Raw genomic sequence first — 10662 nt, 5'->3', positions numbered from 1 at the left:
AAAGTCATAGTGATAAATGTGATAAATAACAGTCCATTGTAGTTTTTAGGTTTTAAAGCTAGGAATATTTTAGTCTAACCTCTGTGTCACAGTACATGTTGAGTGATTTTTTACCTGAGTACTGACAAGAAAGTGCTTAAATCAATACATAAGCCTGAAATGGTGGCACATACCTGTTATCACATTAACTCAAGAACAGTCTGGGCTACTTAGCAAGACTGTCTCCAAGCAAGCAACAAGTAAGTAAGCTGGCATACTCTAGAAGAAAAAGTATTTTCATAGCAAAGTCATTCAGTCTTTAATTTAAATTATTTGAAATACAATTGTCCATTAAAATTTGTGGTGATAATTTGTTTATACTCCAACAAATAAAATTTGTCTGAAAATCAGAGCCAGCTACTAGATTAAGCATAGAGGCCAGGCAGTGGTAGCACACATCTTTAATCCTATTACTCCAGAGGCTGATGTCTAGCCGGACCTCTGAGTTCAAAGGCATGCTGGACTACAGGAGATTAATCCAGTCTGATCCATGGTGTTCTTGTATGCCCAATCTATGGACACTAAGTTTATTACAATAGCAAAGTATCTGCAGGTGAACTATGAGCATCTGTCTGAAATATCTTCAGCTTCCTTTGAACACCAATGTAATGCCAACACTACTGAAGAAGTTGTCAGGACAAGAAAAGTATGCACATGTTCTGTGCACAGTCCTCCCTAGATGTTTCTATGTCATGGATGTGGAATCTGTGAGTATGGAGAACAACTGTTTGGACAAATTCTGAAGTGCTGGGTTTTTGGATGCTAGAAAAGCAAGAAATGATAGAATACAGCCAAAAGCTGGAGAGGCTTAGCTCTGGTAACTGGCATAAGCACAGTAGTTTGTATTCCAATGGTTCAAGATGAGCTATTCCTGATCAGGCTGCCTGTAATGTGAGTAGAAGAGGACTCCCCCCGCCTCCCCGGAATTGAGATGAAGAGAGTCTTAGGAGAACAGGTTCGCTGAACTGGTAGGTCAGCTTTCTCTGGATTTTTGTGATCTCTCCAGTCCTTCTATAGTTCCTCATGGCTCTGGCCATCTTCTAGTAAGTCATGTGTTTTCAGTTGCTTTTTCTTTTCCCCCAAAGCTCAGCAAGTTTTTCTTTGTTTTTTGATATAAACTGAAAGACACCTTTGGTTTTATCGACCCAATGAATACAAGATACCATCTCCCAATTACACAGAGCTTCAAAAAGGTATTCAAACAGCCGAAGCTTCCTCCTGCTTCCTCTTCCTTTTGCTGGAAGAGGGGGGATTGTACCAGCTGGTTTTCAGTTATTCTCTGCAGACACTGATGGGAACTTTCTTCCCAATACAAGTCCCCAGAACCATTTGTTACACTTCTCCAGTTATAGGCAGTTTCTTCTGGGGGTAATATTCCACAACAACTGGAATTGCCTCTGATGTGAGCATAATGATTAAGGGAAATCATGTAATTTTTTATGTTCTGAGGAGCATTTAAGCTCATACTGGCACTACTATTGAAGATGCTGTCTTTATTAATGTGTGTATTTCTGGCTTCTTTATAAAAAAATAAGGTGCCCATATGTGTGGGAACATTTGTTTGTTTCTTCAATTATAATGCATTGATCAGTGTGTCTTCTTTTATTTCAATTACCATGCTGCTTTTAGTAATAGACCTCCATAGCACAACTTGAAACCAGGGATGGTGATACCTCTAGCTGTTCTATTACTCATGATGGTTTTCACTACCCTGGATTTTTGTTGCTACGGTTGTTGCTTTTGATGATGATGGTTTCCATATAATGCTGAAAACTGTCCTTTCAAATTCTCTCAAGAACTATTTTAGAATTTTGATAGCAATTGAATCGAACCTGTAGACATCTTTTGGTAGAATGGCCATTTTCATTAGATTAATCCAACTGAATCCATTAGAATGGGAGATATTTCTATCTTCTTATATCTTAAATTTATTTATTCAATGTGATACAATTTTATTATAAAAATTTTCACTTGTTGATTAAAGTTATCACAAGATAGTTTTTTGTGGCTATTCTGAAATTTTTTTAAGTTAAGTTTTCTGGGGTTTTCTAGACAGAGTTTCTCTGTGTAACAGCACTGGCTGTCCTGGAACTCACTCTGTAGACCAGGTTGGCCTCGATCTCACAGAGATCCACCTGTCTTTGCCTCCTACTGAGTGCTGGGATTAAAGGCATGAACCACCACCACCTTGCATTTAAGGTTTTTTTTTTTTTTTTTTAATCCTGCTACTTTGCTGAAAGTGTTTATCAACTAGAGAAGTTTCCCAGTAGTATTTTTAGGGTCAATAATATATATTATCATATCATCTGAAAAGAGAGATACTTTGACTTCTTCCATTGTTTATATACCCCATTAATCACCATCAGTTTTCTTTTTGCTCTAGCTCAGCCTATATAGAATAGGCATGGAAAGAGTAGACAGTATTGCATTGTTCCTGATTTTAGTGGAAATGCTTTGAGTTTTTTTCTGTTTAGGTTGATGTTGGCTCTGGTGAGAGCACCAAATCCTAACCACTAGACCACCAGGGAGCACCAATATTGGCTCTGGGATTGCTGTAAATTGCCTCCATTATTTTTATGTCTGTCCTTTGTATCCCCAGTCCCTCCAGGGAATCATGAAGGGGTATTGAATTTTGTCATAGGCCTTTTCTGCATCTAGTATAAGGATCATGTTTTGTTTCTTTCAATTTATTCATGTGCTTGATTACTTTTATTGATTTATGTATGGAATACCATCTCTATAACTCTGGTATGAAGCCTGCCTCATCTAGGTGAATAATCTTTGATGTGTTCTTAGATTTGATTTGTAAGTACTTTTTGAGAAGTTTTATATCTATGCTCATAAGGGAAATTGGTCCATTATTTTTTTTTGCTTTGTTTGGTCTTTGTGTGGTTTAGTTTTCATGGTAATTATGGCTTCATAAAAAGAATTAGACAATGTTCCTTCTATTTCTATGTTACAGAATTGTTTGAGGAATATTGGGATTAATTCTTCCTTGAAAGTTTTATAGAATTATGTTAAGGATACATCTGTCTCTGTTTTTTGTTGTGGCTTTTGGTCACTACTTCTATTCCACTGGGGTTGTTGGCTGATTTAAATTAATTATATGATCTTGATATAACTTTTGTGCTTCCTGTCACATCAAATCCATCCTTTCATTTTACATTTTTCACTTTGGAGAAGTACAGATTTTCAAAGTGTGTCCTTATAATTTTCTAGAATTTCTGAGTGTCTGTTGCTTTCTCTCCCCTTTCATCACAAATTTAATTTATTTGGACTGTTTCTCTCTCTTCCTTTTAGTTAATTTGGATAAGCACTTATCAATCTCATTGATTTTTCTCAAAAAAAAAATAGAAAAGAAAAAACCCAGCTCTTCATTTCATTGATTGTTGTATTGTTTTTTGTTTTGTTTTTGATTCTTTTTGGTTTGTATTTTATTGATTTCAGCCCCCCAATAAATATTTCTTGACATCTCCTCTTTTTGAGTGTCATTTCTTCTTTTTGTTTTAGTTCTTTCAGGTGTATCATTATGTTGTGAATATAAGATCTCTCTCTTTTTTAAGTGATGGCACTTATTGCTACAGACTTCACTCTTAGGACTGCCTTCACTGTCACGCAAAGGTATGGCTGTGTTGTGTGGTCATTGTCATTCACTTGTGAGATGTTTTTAACTTTCTTCTGCCTTAACATTTTCTGCTTTTATTCTTTTTTTTTTTTTCATTCAGTACTACAATTGTTCGTTTTCCATGAGATTGTAAACTTTTTGGTGTTCCTGTGGTTGTTGATATCCAGGTTTAATTTGTGGTGGTCAGATAAGATTTTGGGTGTTAATGTCAATTTTCTTGTATCTATTAAGACTTGTTTTGTGCCAAAATATGTGATCAGTTTTAGAGAAAGTTCCATGAACTCCTGAGAGAAAACAGACATGTATGTATATATTTATATTTGGGTGAATTTTTCTGCATTTTATTTATGATCTTATTTAGCTTCAGCATTACATTGTTTAGTTTTTTTGTATGGGTGACTGCACTATTGGAGAGGGTGTGATTTTCTAGTTACCCACTATCACTTTTATGAGGGCCCGTGTGTTATTTAAGCTATATTATTGTTTCTTTTATGAGCTTCGGATCCCTTGTGTTTGGTCCATAGAAATTAACCCTTGCCATATTCACTTGGATTTTTCCATTGATGAATATATAGTGTCCTTTCCGATCTCTCCTGATTGGCTTTGGTTTGAAGTCATTTTTGGCAGACTGTAGATGAAATTCTAAACAGTCTTAGTAGATAAGAAGCACAGAGCCAAATAATGAGAAAATAGTCAGAGATCAGAGCAATAGCCACAACTAGCTTTAGCTTACCACCGGCAATAGCTTCCCCAGAGAGTTTTTTCCTGCCTGACTTGTGTTTTTATTGCTCTTCTGTTCTTCCTTCTCATTGTGTCTAAGCCCAGCCACATGGCTTCCTCACCACTGCGTGTCTATACAGACCTCTCCAGGTCTCTGTGGTTGGTATTGACATTAAAGGTTTGTTTCACCATGCTTGGCTGTGTCCTTGACCACACAGAGACTCTGCCTGCCATGAGATCAGATTAAGGGCATTTGCTACCATTGTTGGACTTCTGCTTAATGCCTATTTGACCTCTGATCTTCAGGCGACTTTATCACATTTCATAACAAACAAAATATCACCACAGCAGATATTAAAATGACTACACTGGTTTGTTTCTTGGATCCATTTTGCAATATATTTTTTGTTCTTTTACTCTAAGGTGGTATTTATTCTTGGTATTAAGATTTATTTCTTGGATGCAGCAAAAGGATGGATCCTGTTTTTTAATCCAATCTATTAGTATGTGTATTTTTAATGGATCAATGAAACATTAATGTTGAGATTTATCAATGGGCAGTATTTATTGTTTTCTGTTAATTTGTTGCTATGGTATATTTTTTCTTTCATTTGAATTGCTAGCCTGAGGTTATTTATTCATGGTTTTCTTTGGCATGGCTAACCTGTTCCTGTTGAAGTTTTACTTCTAGTACCTTATGTAGAGCGCTCTCTCTCTCTCTCTCTCTCTCTCTCTCTCTCTCTCTCTCTCTCTGTATGTATATATATGGTTTTATCATGGAATGTCTTTAATTCTCCATCTATTGTTATTAAAATTTTGGTGGATATAGCAGTCTGGCCTGGCATCTGTGGGATTTTAGGTTTTGTAATATGTTTATCTATGTCCTTTTGGTTTTTAGGGTCTCCACTGAGAATTCAGGTATTCAGCCTTTCTGTGTTGTTTGGTCTTTTCCTATTGCAGCTTTTTATTATTCTTTCTTTGTTCTCTACCTTCTGTGTTTTGATTATTATGTGTCATGAAGGATTTCTTTTCTGGTCCAGTCTGTTTGTTGTTCTGTATGCTTTTTGTACATTAATAGGCACCTCCTTCTTTAGGTTGAGAAAATTTTCTTCTATGATGCTGTTGAAAATATTTTCTGTACCTTTGACCTCAGTTTCTTCCCCTTTAAATCTTTTGGTTATTCATAGATATTGCCATTCCACAGTTTTCCATAATTTTTTTCTGTGTTATTTTAAATGTAACATTTTGTTTGACTGGGGTTCTTCATTTCTTCTATTTTGTCTTCAATGCCTAAAATTCTCAGTTCCATCTCTTATACAGTTTTGGTGAGGCTAACGTCTTAGTTTGGGATTTTATTGTTGAGGCAAAACACTATGACAAGAAAGCAAATTTGAGGAAAAATGATTAATATGGCTTAAACTCCCATATTTTTGTATATTATTGAAGGAAGTCATGACAGGAACTCAAAAAGCGCAAGATTTTATATCCAGGATTTGATGCAAACATCATGGATGGGTTCTGCTTACTGGCTTTCTCAGTCTGCTTTCTTAAAGAACTTAAACCACTATCCCATGGATGGCACCACTCACAATGAGCTGGGTCTTCCCACATTGATTTGTGTCTTAGGGTTTCTATTGCTGCAAAGACACCATGAGCACCATAACTCTTATATAGAAAAAAAAATTAATTGGGATGACTTACTTACAGTTCAGAAATTTAGTCTATTATCATCATCACAGTGGGACAGGGTGGCATGCAGGTAGACATTGTGCTAGAGAAGTAGTTGAGAGTTCTTACATCTTGACTGACAGGAAAAAAGCAGTTTGCTGCACTGTGCATGGCTGGAGCTTATATGAGCCCACACAGCCCATCTTACAACAAGAACACATCTACTTGAACAAGGCCACACCTCCTAATGTTCCACTCCTTTTGGATGCCATTTCCTTTCCAATCACCACAATCAGGAATTGAGAAAATGCATTACAGCTGGATCTCATGGAAGCATTTCCTCAACTGCGGCTCCTTCCTCTCAGATGACTCTAACTTATATCAAATAAACACAAAAATCAGTACAACTTATCTCTGAGGTTTTTGTGTGACTTCTTAAATTTTGTATTTCCAGTTTTACCTTACTTTAGGTTTCTTTAGTCATTTTATTTCTAATTTCATGTCATGAACTGTTTCCATTATTTCATTCCATCTCTTACTTTTAAAAGAGTTTATTAAGGGATTTGTTTATATACTCTTAAGGTCCTAGAACATATTCATATTAACTATTGTGAAAATTCCTTTTGCTTTACCCACAATTTTGTTCCTCAAGGCATACTATAGTAGAGTTGCTGGGTTGTGGTAGAGACATATTGTCTTGGATGTTAATGTTTGTGTTTTTGCACAGGTGTCTAAGCATCTGAGTTTGAGATGATTGTGATTCTAGAGGGTGATAACTACTCCCGTCTTCATATAGTGGGTGTTCCCCTTATTGGATTCTGTTGCCCACTCTAGACCTTAGGAACATAGGGTGGCTGTCAGTTGCTTGATAGAGAATGCTTCTGTTGTGGCCAGTTTGTGGGAATCCTGGGTAAAATATCTTTCTAGGTATTGAGGGGATGATTTGAAGGATAAATATTAGGTAGAAAAGTAGGATGAATCTGAGAAGGTCCAAAGAAAAAGGCAACCTGTGTCTTTTCCAAGGTTTGATAAAATACCCAGGGGGTGGAGTCAGAGAACAAAGACGGATTCCTGAAAATAGACTTCTATAAGGTTGAATTCTACTTGAGAAATTGCAAGTAAGGAAAGTGAATAAAGTGAATATAGCCTACCTGATTCCCAGACCTGAGTGGTGAGCAATTTCCCAGGTAGAGTGCCTCTGGGTGTTGGTGTCTGAGACAGATAAATGGGCAGGTAGGACAATTGGGTTTTTCTTGAGGATCTCCGGTATCTCCAAGGTATGGTAGCAGAGAGAGGACATGCCGCTTCAAGTGGTCTGCTACATTGCTGGATATGAAAATGGGAGATTTAAAATGGAAGACAGAAAGTATAGTGAAGATCATCTACCTGATCCATAGGCTGGAGTGGCCTATGGGTTCCAAGTAGACAGTGCTTGATATTATACTTTTTACAATTGAATTTTTAACAAAACACTTTCATATAAAATACTTTGATTATATTATTTCCCATCCTCCAATTCTTCCATAGTATACTCTACTTCTCTACTCACCCATCTTCACATTCTCTCATTTTCTTTCTCTCAATGCAGCAAAAATAGAAACAAAAACCAAAATGAAACTCAAAATAAATTAATTAAAAACAAAAAAAGTAAGTGAAAGAAATCTATGAAAACAATACAAAAAGTAACACACACATCAAAATGTTAAATAAGATTCACTCTATTTGGCCCACTACTCCTAGGCATAGTACCTCCCTTAGAATATTGTTGATAGACCCAGTGACATTACATTGGAGAAAAGTGATTTTCTTTTTCCCTGCAATCATGCATTGCGAACAGCTGTTTGTTTAGTTGTGGCACTTTTCCATTCCCAGTGCTGGTATTTTATCTGATAAGAATCTATGCATATCACACTTGTGCATACTGTCACAATCTCTGTGAGTTCATGCATGAATGATCTGTATTAGTGAGTTATGTGTATAAATATGAATTCATGAGTCTCTGTGAGTTGTGTTTATCAACCCTGTTGTGTCTGTAGGAAATTGTTTGCTTAAAGTCTTCCACAACCTGTGTTTCTTACAATCCTTATGCCTCATCTTCACAAATAGATCCTTGAACCTTGATGGGAAATATTTGATAGAGTTATTAGATTTAGGCTTTAGTCTTCAAAATCTGCCACTCTTCACATTGTCCAGTGGTTGGTCACTGTTAATTACCATTTACTGCAAGAAGTTTCTCTGATGATAGCTGAACAATGTTGATTGAACTTTTGAGATCATATCTAAGAATACACTTAAAAGTCTGAGATTATAAAGTTTATTCCTATTTTCTTCAGAGTTTTAGAGCCCACCTTGTGTATTTATATCATAAATCTCTTAGGAGTCAGATCATATATTACGTTTGAAATGATACTGTATTCATTCTCTTGCTGTCTCAAAATCACTTATTCCAAGACAATTTTTCCCTCATTTCATTGTCTTGTCAACCTTGTAAAAATTAATTGGCAATAGATGCATGAGTTAACTTTTGAATTTTCAATTATATTCCATTAGTCTGCATATCTTTCCTTATGATTGCACCATACTCTTTTCATTAGTGTACTTTTGTACTCCTCTATGAAACTGGAAGTGCAGTGTCCAGACTTTATTTCTATTTATTTTCAAAAATTTGGCTATAATAGGATGATTATAATTTCATACTTTAAAACTAGGTTTCACACTTCTGAAATATTTTAAAAAATTGAATTTTGATAGACTTTGCTTTGAATTTGCTGATTATTCTGAGTTGAATTTCCAAATTAGCCCAATTAATTCTTCTTATATTTGAATATTAGATAACTTCCTTTATTTTCTCTTATCTACAACTTGTAGCTTTACATAGTTATATCATTTTTTATAGATAACTTTATCCATGGATAATCTATTTTCTGTTGACTTTTCCATAACTTTGTGGATTTTTTCTTTACTAGTATATACAAGTCAGCTGCTGTTGAATTGAGACTGTACTCTGAAACTTTTATGAAATTTCTTAATAGTTCCAATAGCTTTTTATTGGTTCACAGGGATTTTCTACACATAGCAATTTGTCATTGTTGAGGAGAAATCTCAGACTACATAGGTCATGGGCCTAAGGGAAAATCTACTATTATTCTCTAAAAGGAATATAACAGTAAACTGATTCCTAAGGACATGCTGCTGTATACCCATATACCAGTCCCTCATACAGCCCTCATCAGAGAAACTTCTTGCAGTAAAGAGGAATCAATACAGAAACCCACAACTTGATAATATACATCTCATGGAGAAAACCTCAAATCAAAGCCATTTGTTAATTCCAAAATATTCATGCTGCTATTGCTCCAAAATTCATATTGTGCTAAGCAGATAATTATTGTATCTAGCAAAGTTTGTAGCTAATCGAGATTAATTATTAATTTCTCCTACATTAGCATGTACAGCACCTTCTTGAAATATGAAATTTAACCAGTATGTATTAAAGATGAAGCTTCTAATGACAACAGTTATATTTCTGCATTTGCTGAGTCATAACTATGTGGTACCTTTAACAATAGCATTTAACTCTCAAGTTGTAATGGGTGACCAATAATATTAGTCATAGCCTGTAATGTTTGGGGAATCTATGAGAACCAATGGGCCAACAACAAAAAGAAGGAATCTTATAACCCATTTTTTTGTATTTGGGGTTTATTTTGATAGCATATACTATCTAATTGGCATACTGACACATAATCACTTTATATGGTGAATATATGTACATTATATGGATGCCTTTACAGTAGTGGGTTTCCATATCTTTTTTTTCAAAGGTCCTTCAGTATTAGCTATTCCTCTCTATATTTACTTTGGTATGCTGCATGAGCTGAAAGCAATCATCTAGATCCAGAAAGAAAAATATTGTATGATTTCCTCACATGTGGATGTTAGCTTTTATATTTTAGATATGTATGTTTCATTAGAGTATGCACAGAAGTTTGGTAGCTAGTATAAAGCCAGTGGATAGGACATGATCTTTCAAGGAACTAAAATAGAGTAGGGTAAAAAAGAAATTAGGTTGGGATTATTAAATAGAACCACATTTTTAGATTTTTTTTAAGTCATACACAGTCAAATGTAAACCTTGGCAGCTGCTCAAAGTAGGAGAATGGAGAAGAGATGGGAAATTAAGCTATGCCATTTAAGTTAAGCTGGCATTGAGGTTAGCTACTTGGTAGGGAGGGGGCTTCAGAAAAAAAAATCAAAGAACTTTAAAGTGTTAGAGACACCATACTTAGATATAGATAGAAAGAAGGAAATTAAAAGTTATACTTTTCTGTGTCATTTAAGAAATCAGGCAGACTGATGAAACAACCTGGCTGTATAATTTCAGAGATTCTATCAGAGAATTTTGGAAAAGAAAAGTATAATATCTCTTTAAAAGAATAATTGGTTCACTTCTCACTTTTGAATAACTTAAGGTGAGCTTATATTCCAGGTAGTCCTTTGTAGAGGGGTGGTCATGACCTAATGATTGACTTCTGAACTGGAACGTTAGGTCTTCACCTAGGCCAGAGATTTGTCTTGAACAGAAGTAATTTCTCTTATTGGGCCTTACC

At 35.3% G+C, this 10662-nt stretch overlaps 1 pseudogene; it reads right to left on the bottom strand.

The window, feature by feature from the left end:
- Window positions 1-847: 847 nt before the first annotated feature.
- Window positions 848-1504, bottom strand: LOC118574762 (annotated as a pseudogene).
- Window positions 1505-10662: the final 9158 nt, after the last annotated feature.

The sequence above is a fragment of the Onychomys torridus genome, chromosome X, assembly GCF_903995425.1.
Source record: "Onychomys torridus chromosome X, mOncTor1.1, whole genome shotgun sequence".
In the NCBI taxonomy this organism is placed as follows: domain Eukaryota; kingdom Metazoa; phylum Chordata; class Mammalia; order Rodentia; family Cricetidae; genus Onychomys; species Onychomys torridus.
The sequence above is the reverse complement of the archived record's forward strand: the minus strand, read 5'-3'. Positions and strand labels throughout refer to the sequence as shown.